The following is a 9,059-nucleotide window of genomic DNA, read 5'->3' as shown; positions in this document are numbered from 1 at the left end:
TTACACATATATACAGTTAAGACAATATATTAGTCTTGAACTGCATAGGCAAGGCAAGGCAAGGCAAGTTTATTTATATAGCACATTTCATACACAATGGCAATTCAAAGTGCTTTACATAGAGGAAATTAAAATAATAAAAGAAATAATTAAAACAGTTTAGAAAAATAAAATACAGTACAGTACAAACAGTCGGACGAACAGTGGCACAGTGCTCATTCAGTAAATGCATAGCTAAACAGAAGTGTTTTGAGTCTGGATTTGAATGTGACTACAGTAGGAGCACATCTGATCTCTTCTGGAAGCTGGTTCCAGCTGCGGCTGGCATAATAGCTAAAAGCGGACTCGCCATGCTTAGAGTGAACCCTTGGTATTTCTAGCTGATATGATCCTAATGATCTGAGTGATCTGTTGGGTTTATATTCAGTGAGCATATCTGCAATATATTGAGGTCCTAGGCCATTGAATGATTTATATACCAGTAATAATACTTTAAAATCAATCCTAAATTTAACTGGGAGCCAGTGTAAAGACCTGAGGACTGGTGTGATATGTTCATATTTTCTGGTTCTGCTCAGAATCCTGGCGGCAGCGTTCTGTATGAGCTGCAACTGTCTTATGGTCTTTTTGGGAAGGCCAGTGAGGAGTCCATTACAATAATCCACCCTGCTGGTGATGAAAGCATGAACAAGTTTCTCTAGGTTTTGTCTGGAAACAAAGCATCTAATTCTTGCAATATTTTTCAGATGATAGTATGCTGATTTAGTTATTGCTTTGACATGACTACTGAAACTAAGGTCTGACTCTAGTGTCACACCAAGATTCCTGACTTGATGTTTAGTTGTTTGACCCCTAGAGTGAAGGTATGCGTTCACCTTGAGAACTTCATCTTTGTTTCCAAACGCAATGACTTCAGTTTTGTCTTTGTTTAATTGAAGAAAGTTTTGACACATCCAACTGTTGACTTCATCAATGCATTGGCACAGGGAGTCAATGGGGCTGTAATCGTTAGGCGATAGGGCTAAGTAGATCTGTGTGTCGTCTGCATAGCTGTGGTAAGAGATTTGGTTCTTTCTCATTATTTGGCTCATTGGGAGCATATACAGGTTGAACAGGAGTGGTGCAAGAATTGAGCCTTGAGGGACTCCGCATGTCATGGATGTCCACTCAGACTTATGATCTCCTAAACTCACATAATAACCTCTCCCATCTAAGTATGACCTGAACCATTTTAGGACTATCCCAGAAAGCCCCACCCAGTTTTCCAGCCTGTCAAGAAGTATGTTATGATCGACAGTGTCAAATGCAGCACTGAGGTCGAGTAGCACCAGCACTGATCATTTGCCTGAATCAGTATTTAAGCGAATATCGTTTATTATCTTTATGAGCGCTGTCTCTGTGCTGTGGTGCGGTCAAAAACCAGATTGAAAATGGTCAAAGGATCCATTCAAGCTCAAGAATTTGTTCAGCTGATTGAAGACAAATTTTTCAATGATCTTGCCTATGAAAGGAAGATTTGAGATCGGTCTATAGTTGCTTAATATGGTCTTATCCAGATTGCTCTTTTTCAGGAGGGGCTTGACAACTGCAGTTTTCAGGGAGTTCGGAAAACTACCAGAGTGAAGTGAGGCATTTACCACTACTAGAAGATCTGCTTCTAGACTGTTTAACACACTTTTGAAAAAAGATGTGGGAAGTGTGTCAAGAGCTGATGTTGATGTTTTAAGGTGCTGTACGGTTTCTTCCAAAATTTTGCCATCAATTTCTTTGAAGTCAGACATAGTAACTACTTTCTCAGGTGGTCTGATCTGTCTGACCCCAGTGCAACTCAAGGATGTGCTGGTCACCTTTCTGATATTATTGATTTTCTCAGAGAAGAAAGAAGCAAACTCACTGCACTTGTTGTCTGAGAGCATTTCACTGGGAATCTGGCTTGGGGGGTTTGTCAGTCTCTCTACAGTAGCAAAAAGAGTGCGTGTGTTGTTTAAATTGCTGTTTATAATATTTGAGAAGAAAGTCTGTCTAGCTTTGCCTAGTTCCATATTGAAAGCATGAAGGCTGTCTTTGTAGATGTTATAATGGACTACAAGTTTTGTCTTCCGCCACATGCGCTCGGCTTTTCTGCATTGTCTTTTCATATTTTGCACTGCTGTTGAGTTTCTCCAAGGTGCTTTTTGTCTGCCACTCTTCTTCCTGACTTTCACAGGAACAATTTCATCAATTACACTTTTAACTTTTGAGTTAAAAGAATCAAGGAGAAAATCAACAGAATCTGCAGATATGCTTGGTGTTAAGGATATAGCCTTCATAAATAGTACACTAGTGTTCTCATTTAAGCATCTCTTCTTGACAGACACAGATCTCGCTTCAGTGGCAGGAGAGATCAATATATCAAAGAAAATACAGAAATGATCAGACAGTGCTACATCCTTAATGACAATCGATGAAATGTTTAGACCCTTACTGATAAGTAAATCTAGAGTGTGTCCACGATTGTGTGTGGGTCCATGTACATGCTGATTCAGATCAAAAGTTTTTAAAACAGTTTTGATTTCTTTTGCCATATTGTTTTCTGCATTATCTATGTGAATGTTAAAATCTCCAGCAATGGCAAAACAGTCAAACTCTGAGGTAATTGTTGATAACAGTTCTGTAAAGTCCTCAGCGAAGGCTGGAGAGTATTTTGGAGGCCTGTAAATAATGATAAGTAAAATGCGTGGAGCACCTTTTAACACAATACCCAGATATTCGAAAGAAGGGTAATTCCCAAATGATATTTGCTTGCATTGATAGATATCTTTTAAAAGAGCAGCTAGACCCCACCTCTCTTAACAGCTCTGCAGACACTCATAAAAGTAAAGTTAGGAGGGGCTGCTTCATTGAGGATTGTTGCACTGTAGCTGTCTTCTAGCCAGGTTTCATTTAGAAGCATAAAATCTAGGTTGTTTGTGGTTATTAAGTCGTTAACTAGAAGTGATTTATTTTTAAGTGAACGAATGTTTAAAAGTGCTAACTTAACAGTCGTACTTTTTGTCCCCACATCAATCTCACTTTCACGTGTAATAGGCACCAGATTAGATGGGTTTGCTGTACGGCTATTGAAGGCCTTAGACATTCTATCTTGTATTAGAACAGCAATAGAGAAAGATACAGGCACACTGGGTTCCCGCTTGTTTTGTAAACATTTGAGAAAGTTACTGTTATCAGAGCGGGGACCCGACACATATCACTGAGAGCTGGTATCAGTTGTTTTTGGTTCACCTCGAGATGGAGGAGGAGGGTGTGGGCCCTGGCGTTGTAGCAGAGGCCGAAGAGCTCTCACAGGAGGAGGGGGAGGGCTAGCTGGGCCCGCGGGCTTTGGTGGCAGCGGTGCCTGTCGTTTTTTGGTTGGTATCTGGGGGCTTGCAGCAAAAGAGTGGGATAGTTTGGTTCCAGCATACACCAGTTCTTCCATTTTCTGTGAGAAGCACAGAAGTGGCGATGATGATGCTGGGGAGAGGGAAAAGGTGTCTGGTGAAAGGGGCTGTTGCTCTGGTGTTAAAGGAGGCTGTGATATGCTGTCCTGGCTTCCCTGGCTGTTTTCCAGGAAGTCGTCCTTGGGTGCTGAATCTTGGAGCATTTCTAATATGTGTGTCTGTGGTGAGCTCTGTGGGCAGGGCTCAGCTGAGATTGAGTCCGTGAGCAGAGGTTGTTGTGGCGGAGTGGTGTTATCATTGTCCTTGTGTGATATGTCAACCGCATGTCCATTTTCCTGCTGAAGTGAAGTCCTGTGGTCAGTCATACTGTGTCCAGGTGTGTGTGTGCCATTCAGATTGAGTGGATTGGCACACATTGCAGAAGGATGATTGAGGGAGAAGTAGAAATTGTCCTTTAACACTCTTGAACCAAGTTTGTTTGGGTGATGCCATCCCGATGAAAAAGTTGTCTCTGACTCCAGAAAAGATTGAAATTGTCAATGAAGTTTACTCCTTTTATATTGCAGGTTTTTTGCAGCCATGTATTTAGCCCAAGCAACCGTGAAAACCTGTTTGTTCCTCTTGCTGGGAGAGGTCCACTGATGAATATTTGAACTTTCAGTCTTTTAAGTGTTTCAAAAAGTTCATTGAAATCCTTCTTAAGGAGATCTGACTGCTCTTTATGAATATCATTCTTCCCCACATGAATTATGAGTCGATTTGCAGTCTTATGTTTCATTAGAATGTTCTGAAGTTCCCTGTTTACATCAGAAGTTGTTGCTTGTGGAAGGCAGCACGTAGTTGTATCCCTGCTGCTAATGTTTCTGATTATGGAGTCCCCCACTATCAGAGTCCTGGGCTCGGCTGCGCTCTGAGCTGAGTGCCGCTGTCTGCTCGACCTTGAGCGCCAGTTAACATCAGTGTTAGCTACTGGCCCATTCAGTCTGTTTTCGATCACATTCATCACATTTGGGGATTCCTCATTTACATTCATTAGTACTTCAAATCTGTTTGAAGTACTAATATAGGCCCACCGGGCCCACCGGACATTGCAATATATCAACAGTCTAAGCAAACTGGGTTGGGTAGACTTCCAGGTTGTAAAACAAAAAAAAAACCTTTCCCTTAAAATCCCACTTATCATGCTTATGCTACTCTGAATAATGCCTGAACTTTGTATTCTGAACACTTCTTGCGTTGTTGTTGTCTTTTGCCTCTTCATGATGACCCGCTTAATTTAGTCCTGATTTGTAAGTCGCTTTGGATAAAAGCGTCTGCTAAATGACTAAATGTAAATGTAAATGTAAAACCTTATAAATGTAGACAGGGAGGCCCAGCCTGCTGCCATACAAATGTCTTGAAGTGAAACCCCGCTCGTCCATGCCCATGACGAGGCCATGCCTCTAGTCGAGTGGGCTCTAACGCCCAAAGGGCAATCTAGGCCCTTGGAGGCGTAAGCTGATGCAATAGCATCAACTATCCATCTGGACAGGGTCTGTTTTGAGGTGGCTAGCCCTTTAACGCAACCACCGAAGGAAACGAAAAGCTGCTCTGTCTGCCTGAAGGCAGCGGAGCGTTCCACATAAATCCTCAAGGCCCTAACTGGGCAAAGGAGATTAACCCCGTCCTCACCGCAGGATGCAGGGAGGGCTGATAGGGAAATAACTTGCGCTCTAAACGGAGTCGCAAGCACCTTCGGGACGTAACCATGTCTTGGTTTGAGGATGACCTTAGAGTCATTAGGCCCTAATTCTAGACATGTAGCACTCACAGAGAGCGCGTGTAGGTCGCCCACCCGTTTTACTGAAGCCATTGCCAGCAGAAAAACGGTTTTGAAGGAGAGGTATTTTAGCTCCACCGCATGTAAAGGTTCAAATGGGCTACCTTTCATGGCCTCCAGGACCGTAGAAAGGTCCCAAATTGGAACCGATGGAGGTCGAGGAGGATTCAGCCTCCTAGCACCTCTGAGAAAACGGATTATGAGGTCGTTCTTTCCCAGTGACTGGCCATTTGCACACTTTGTAAAAGCTGCTATGGCCGCCACATACACCTTGAGCGTGGATGGGGTTCTCCCGCTGTCCAGCAGCTCTTGCAAGAAGGAAAGCACCACCGTTACCTCGCCATATAGCGGGTCCAATTCATGAGCTGAACACCATTCAGCGAACACCGACCATTTAGACGTGTAGAGCCGTCTAGTAGACAGAGCTCTAGCCTGCGTGATCGTGTTCATCACTCCCTTAGGGAGGTGAAATGTTGGTGATTGATCGCCCACACATGTAGAGCCCCCAGCTCGGGGTGTGGGTGCCAAATCGCACCCTCGGCCTGAGACAGCAGGTCCTTCCTCAGCGGAATCGGCCATGGGGGTGCACTCCCCAGCTCCATCAATTCTGGGAACCAAACTTGATTCTCCCAGCGTGGAGCTAGCAAAATTATTGAGCATTTGCACTCCCTGATTCGCTTGATTACGTGTGGTAACAAGGCAACCGGGGGAAATGCGCAGAAGTCGTATGGGCCAGTTTAGGGCCAGCGCGTCCCTTTCTTTCTAAAAGAATACGGGGCAATGAGCGTTGGCCTGTGACACGAATAGGTCTACCTCCGCTCTGCCGAAGATACCCCAGATGTTTTGTACTACCAGGGGATGCAGGGACCATTCCCCTGGGGGGAGCCCTGGACAGCATGTCTGGGCCCACGTTCACGGAGCCCGGAACATGCGCTGCTCTCAGCGACCGCAAGTTGTGCTGGGCCCATATAAGGAGGCGTTTTGCTCTTGCAAAAAGGCTCCGGGACCTGAGGCCGCCCTGGCGGTTTATATATGACACCACTGACATATTGTCTGTTCTGACTAGAACATGGTGACTCCTCAGCACAGGGAGGAAAAACTGCAGGGCATTCTCGACCGCTTTCATCTCTAGACAGTTTATGTGTAGGCACTTTTCTGCGTTTGACCACAGGCCCATCGATGGCCTCCCTTCATAAAGGGCGCCACAACCCGTGTTGGAGGCATCTGTCGAGACTACTTTGACCACTGAGGGTAAACCCAGGTTCACGCCGGACTGATACCAGTCGGCTCTCATCCACGGTTTCAGTGCTGCCGCGCATGTCTGATTCACCGTGAAGCTCAGCAAGCCTGATGTCCATGCTCGCGCCGGAACGCGCCGCCTCAGCCAAAGCTGAAAGGGGCGCATGTATAGCAAGACCCAGCCACAGCACCGTCGAGGCTGAGGCCATAAGACCCATCATCCTCTGAAACATTCTGAGGGGAAGATTCCTCTCCACTATGAATGATGCTGCTAGGCGCTGAATTACTGCCGTGCGCTCTCGCGTTAGGCACGCCAGCATCGACCTGGAGTCCAACTCTATTCCCAGAAAAGACGTTGTCAGGCTGGGAGATAGATTGCTTTTGGCCCAGTTGACTCTGAGACCCAACTGATTTAAATGGTCTAGCAATAGCGCTTTGTGCTGTACCAGTTCTTCCCTCGACTGTGCTAAAATCAGCCAGTCGTCCAAATAATTCAGAATTCTCACGCCCCTTCGTCTAATGGGAGCGAGCGCTGTGTCCATGCATTTCGTAAATGTACGAGGTGCTAAAGACAGACCGAACGGGAGGACGGTGTACTGATAAGCCTGGCCCTCGAAGGCGAATCTCAAGAATGGCCTGTGACGGGCTGCTATTTGAATCTGAAAGTACGCGTCTTTCAGATCCACTGATATAAACCAGTCCCCCGGTCGAATTCGAGCGAGGATTTGTCTGGTTGTGAGCATTTTGAACGAGCGTATCATAAGAGCTTTGTTCAAAAGCCTGAGATCTAGTATAGGGCGGAGCCCGCCGTTCTTCTTCGGGACTAAGAAGTAACGGCTATAAAACCCCGACTCACTCTCTGCCAAGGGGACGGTCTCTACCGCTCCTTTCCCTAGCAAATTCGCTATCTCTGCGCGAAGTAGGTGTGCTACTTCCTGATTCACAGAGGTTTCGACCCGTGCTGTGAAGCGCGGTGGTCTGCGAGCGAATTGTAGGAAGACTTAGGAGGCTCAAAGTTCGGCGCGATCTTGGGTCTGGGACCCTGGGCGGGAGGCGGTCTGCGTCGGCTGGTGGAGCGCGAATGCTGACGTTCCTCTCGAGCCAGGCGATGCTGTGCGAGAGGCGGCGGAGGCGGTGGGGGCGCTGCTTCTTAGCACAGCCCCCTGCGGAACCGGAACGCCGTGGCAGAAAATGTCTCATGGCCTGAGACGCCTACCGCACCTCTGAATAGCGCTCCGCGAAGCCCTTCACCGAGGGACCGAAGAGACCCGACGGTGACACAGGAGCGTCCAAGAAAGTGGCGCGGTCAGAATCAGACATGTCAGACAGCGTTAACCACAAGTGACGCTCTGTAACGGTGAGGTTACGTCCCATGTTACGTCCGATGGCCGGGGCGGCGGCTTTGGTAGCTCTCAGAAACAGATCCGTCGCACTCCTCAGATCCGTTACACGCTCCGAAGTCGGGCCAACCTCGTCCAGCGAGCGGAGAAGGTTGGCCTGGTGTATTTGCAAAATCGTCATAGCGTGTAAGGCGGACGCGGCTTGACCGGCAGCTGCGTAAGCGCGGCCGATCAGCGCCGAGGTGGTCCGGCAGGCTTTTGTAGGCAGGCTCGACTTGGACCGCCATCCCGCAGAGGGCGGGCACAAGTGAGTCGCCACGGCTTCCTCGACCGGAGGAACGGAAAGGTATCCTCTTTCTTTGGCGCCATCAACCGCAGAGAGCGCCGAAGAAACAGAGGATCTCTGCCTGGCCGAATACGGGGCTCCCCACGACCTGGAGAGCTCATCATGTAGTTCAGGGAGGAAGGGAGCGGGCCTCAGAACAGGCGAAGAGCGGCGTCCAGGCAGAAAGCAGCCATCCAGCCTGTTGGGCGCGGGCTCCTGGGGCACGGTCCACTCGATGCCGAGGTCATCCACGGCCTTCGTGAGGAGGCGGAGAAGCTCAGCATCGACCGAAGCCCTGACGCTGGACTCACGTGTCGATGGGGCGGGGTCCTCGCTCCCAGACGTGATGAGAGAGCAGCTGTCATCCTCCATGGCACCCCTGAGAGACACGGGACTCCGAGAGAGAGGCTCGCAGGGAAGCCGCCGGCGAGAGCTCTTTCACCGAAGTTTCCGGTGGCCTCTGCGAACGGCGCTTCTTACGGCGGCGCGGTCCAGCCTCCTGCATCTGGGGGACGGACCCGGCGGAAAACACTGCCTGTCGAGCCCGCAGGGTCAGGGGCAGCTTCACATTCACGGCAGCCGCCGTTGGCAAACGCGTGGTCCGCGTGCTCCTGGCCCAGGCAGGAAACGCACAGTGAGTGGCGGTCCCCGTCGCTGAGGGTGGCTCGACACGAGCCGCAGGACATGGTGGGCATTGAAAAATGCCTTAGCTCTTTTAGAGAAACGTGCGTGTCGCGGCGGCGAACACACACGGAGCAGGAAAGAATATAAGCGCCGGATAGGAAGCAGCCGGCGTCCTCAGGCTCAAGCTCGTCCCACTGAGATGCTCTTTCCATGGCGCGGCTTCTTTTTCCGGAGGAAAATCCAGCGATGTGCAGACAACGCTGAAAGGAGACGAAATCATAGTGCAACCTGAGCGA

The sequence above is a fragment of the Rutilus rutilus genome, assembly GCF_951802725.1.
Source record: "Rutilus rutilus genome assembly, chromosome: 17".
NCBI lineage: Eukaryota > Metazoa > Chordata > Actinopteri > Cypriniformes > Leuciscidae > Rutilus > Rutilus rutilus.
Note: the sequence above shows the minus strand (reverse complement) of the source record.